The sequence below is a fragment of the Canis aureus genome, chromosome 31 (genome assembly GCF_053574225.1).
Source record: "Canis aureus isolate CA01 chromosome 31, VMU_Caureus_v.1.0, whole genome shotgun sequence".
Taxonomy (NCBI): domain Eukaryota; kingdom Metazoa; phylum Chordata; class Mammalia; order Carnivora; family Canidae; genus Canis; species Canis aureus.
Window position 1 is genome coordinate 11,989,632 of NC_135641.1, and position 4,184 is coordinate 11,993,815.

The window sequence follows — 4,184 nt, forward strand, 5'->3', positions numbered from 1 at the left end:
TTTCTCAGGTAGCAAACTTTTCTTCACCATTTACACAGTTAAGCTTAGACACTGGTTTTTCATAGATTCCAAGGAAGTGACCTTTTGAGCTGGCCCTTTGCAGATGGCTGCTGGCAGGTCCCATGCTCTGGTTGGCGAGGACAGTGACGGATGAGCACCATCTCCCAGGACTCACCGTCAGAAACTCCTGAAGGCACTGTCTGCAGATGGTGATTAACCAGACAGGTTTATCCAGCTCCTGGAAGACCCTCCTTCTCAATTAACCCCACGTACATAGTTAGATTGATTGAGGACTATAGAGAGAAATACGCACCAGTCCTGTCCTCGGGCACCAAGAATCTAGTTGGTCGCGAGGGAGCAGGGGGAGATTGTGCAGGTGATGTGGTAGGGGACATGGCGGAAGTAAGCTCGTGTCTGTGGGGATGGGGGCCACAGGGAAGAGTTGGCAGTTCTGCCTTTGGTGGAAATGGAGGCTTGGGAAAGTTACACAGAAGTGATTTTTGGTTTGAATTATTTATAAAGGGCTTGGTTGAGAAACAGGATCCAAGATGGAGCGATGAAGGCCCAGAGCCTTGGGAATGAAGCATGTGCTGCTTGGGGGGCCTGTGAATGGTGTAGTGTGGTTGGGTAGTGATGGTGCCTGCATGTATGTGAGGGGACGGCGCCTTTCACCAGCGATCTTGACAGATGGATCCAGATAGACAACAGGAGCTGGGGCCACGGGAGATACAATGGAGACTCTATTCTAGTGACCTTGGCAAGCTCACTAATGGCCTTTTCACTTATTTAAAAAAAACTTTTTACTTGAAATAATTTGGGGCTTAACAAGAGAGTTGAAAAGATAGTACACAGAGTTCCTGCACACCCCTCCCCTTACCTCCTCTAATGTTAACATCTATGCGACCCTGGTGCATTAGACAAAGTCAGAAATTAACACTGGTATAATATTATGAACTCAACTGTAGACAAGTAATATTTCATCAGTTTCCTAAGTATGTCCTCTTCTGTTGCAGGATCTGATGCAGGTTTCATGATGCTTTCAACCCTCATGTCTCCCTAGTCTCTGCCAATCTCCTCACCGGCTCTTTCTTTCATCCCCTGACGTGTTTGGAGACTATTGGCCAGGTATTTTGTGAAATATCTTTCCCCTTCCTTCTGTCCATCCCTCCTTCTTTCCTTCCTTCCTGCTTTCCTTCCATGCCTCCTTCCTCCCTCTCTTCCTTCCTTTTTTTCTTCCTCCCTCCCTCCCTCCCTCCTTCCCTTCTATCTATCCAACCATTTTTCTTTTTTTCTTCCTTCCTTCCTCCCTTCTTTCATTTTAAGCATTTTCTTACCAAGTACTCCAGACTCATCTCGCATTGCACTTCCCTTGCCCATAGCTAACTTTGCTTTGTCTAAAAGACAGAGTGAGGATGCCTGGGTGGCTCAGCAGTTGGGCGGCTGCCTTCCACTCAGGTCATGATCTGGGGATCCAGGATCGAGTCCCGCATTGGGCACCTGTGAATAGCCTGCTTCTCCCTCTGCCTATGTCTCTGCCTCTTTCTCTCTCTGTGTGTGTCTCTCATGAATAAATAAATAAATCTTAAAAAATAAATAAACAGGGAGTGACATGACAAGAGACGTGTTTGGAAAGATCCATGTCATGGAGGATGGATGAGTTTGTAGAGGGGTGACTACTATACTGATCAGGCTGGAGATGAGGAAGCCAGAGCAGGTTTGTGTGATGGGACTGGAAACACAGGAGTGGGTTTTGCTTTGCTTTTCTGGCCTCCAACAGCAATATTATTGCCCAAGTTTTCAGCACTCTTCCTCTGGCTCTTTCTGTGTTGTTTCCTCCATTTTCTGGATCCTCTCCTTTCTTATCAGAGCTTAACTGAATTGCCTCACTTCTTGCAAGAGAGGCACTTACTGCTCAGATAGCCCTTTGTTTCTTAGATGTGCAAGGATGACACTCTTTCTTGCTCTGCCAGGCACTGTAATAGGAAATAGGAGGTAAATATCACAGCCAGGTAACTGTCACATCTGATTCTAATGTAACTGTTCTCATGAAGCCGACAATTCTAGGATATGTAATAAACCAGTGAAGCTATAAACAACCCAGAGTATACTAAATTGCTGAATAAGTGTGATGCAAGACATACAGTGAAGAAATCTGATGCAAAAGAATCTCAGGGGGTAATTTTGATTGAATGCTCGTTGCAAGGCCCATTAAAGGGGCCGGGGGACAGGTGTTGGGTTGTGCCAAGATGTGCAGGGAAGAGCTTGCCATGTAAGGATCCAAGGAAAGAACACTTCGGGCAGAGGACTAGCTAGTGCACAATCACCAAGAAGGGGAGAGATTGAGTGCACATTTTAGGAACAGATTGAGAATCCATGGGGCTGAAAAATCATGGCCTGGGTCGGGGAGGGCAGGTGAGATCAGATGGGAAATATTAGTTGTGGACTGGTCAGCCTAAGGGGAAAATGAATTATATTTCAGGAAGAATGCAAAGCCATCAAAGATTTTTACTTAGAGGAGTAACATGATCTGATCTATGGTTTTTTTTTGTTTTGTTTTGAGAGAGGGAGAGACAGAGTGTAAGCAGAGTGGGGGGGAAGGACAGAGAGAGAGGGAGAATCTTAAGCAGGATCTGTGCTCAGTGTAGAGCCCAACACAAGGCTCCATCTCATGACCCTGAGTATCTGATCTATGTTTTTAAAAATTCACTCTAGCTTTTGTGGTCTCAGGGTTGTGGGAGGGCAGCAGCAGGTGTAGAGAGACGAGAGGTGAGAGATGAAGAGGGTGGCAGAGATGGGTGTGAAGACATGTTTGGGAAATATTTTGGGGGTTATAATGATAGGATTTGCTGATGAAATAGGGGCAAAAAGAATCAAGGATGGAATCTAGTTTTTAGCTTGGACAACTGGGAACTGAGGACAGCTGACCGAAAGGCAGGTGTGCGAGGGGGAGACGAAGAGTGTGATCTTGAGTATGTAAATCTGTGATGGTGATCAGGAATCCTCATGGATGTGTTGAGAAGGCAGCCCTGAGTTTAGTGTTCGGGAGAAATGTTAATTCAGAGTTAGTAATCTGAGGGTGGTGTTTCAAGCCTTGGGGCTGGAAGGGGACGCTGTGGGAGAAGGTACAGATGGAAACCACCTTTATTTTTGTGCCTTCACAACCCCCAAGTGATTGCTTTAGACATACAGGGTAGCAAATTTCATTAGTATACAAATAAAACAACAGGGCTCTGATTGCAATACCAGGTCGATGAGTGGAGTGGACAGAGCAAGCTCCTATTCCATCTCCCAGCTCCAAAAATCCATTTAATATATTGTCCTCGGATAGAGAACATATCAGATATTAAACTGATAAGAACAGATACTACACTTGATCTTGGTCAAAAGGCCGAGAAGTGATCAGGACCATGATTATAAGGAGAATAGCCATCTATCTGGGTTAAGATAGAGACAAAAAATGGAATAAAAGTATTGCAAAACCAAAGGATAAGACACAGCTGATGTGCTCATAGTCAGTTGTTTCTGGGACCAACGAGCATCGCAGTGACCCTGGGGCTGTCCCTGGGACTTGGATTCAGAAGAGCAGTAGTAAGGGACAGAAGCAGAGCCATTTGAGGAAGGAAAGGGAAAATGAGATGACTTCCATCTAACTTCTCTTAAGAAGAATATTTAAAATAAGATTCCATGCTTTTGTCAGATCCATAAGGATGACAGGGGACCAGAAAATCTAATAGGAGGGGAGGGGGGATTCTGAGGAAATAGTCTGGGGCAACCCCCAGGAGAGATTAGGGACTTGGGCCAAGGTCTCAGAGCCACCGCCAAGGGGTCTTGGCAGAACCACTGTGACGATGGCCACTGAGGACTGGGTCAGTGTGAGATTGGAAAGTGGGCATTTAAGAGAGCGAGACTGGGGAGGTCAGCACCAAGTAGGCACAGAACCTCTGAGAAAGTCTTGGTGGGAATTTACTCCACAATAGCATATCCAAGGCAGTGAAGGAATTAGGACCCCAAGAGAAGGCATGCTGAAGATGAGCCATGCAAAGTGCGCCGGGACATGTAACATGACATTAGGAATGGATTGGATTGGCTCTGATGCAGACCATCCCCAGGTAGGATTATCTAACTCAGGAACATGTAGGCAATATATTCCTCTGAGTAGCAGATGATTTCGGCAGATTCTGAAC

General features: G+C 45.8%; 1 non-coding gene across 1 annotated transcript; it reads right to left on the bottom strand.

The window, feature by feature from the left end:
- Positions 1-3,209: 3,209 nt before the first annotated feature.
- LOC144302791 (U2 spliceosomal RNA) lies at positions 3,210-3,400 on the bottom strand. The gene has a single exon (XR_013369848.1). It is a non-coding gene; the product is annotated as a U2 spliceosomal RNA (small nuclear RNA).
- Between the last annotated feature and the right edge of the window lie 784 nt (positions 3,401-4,184).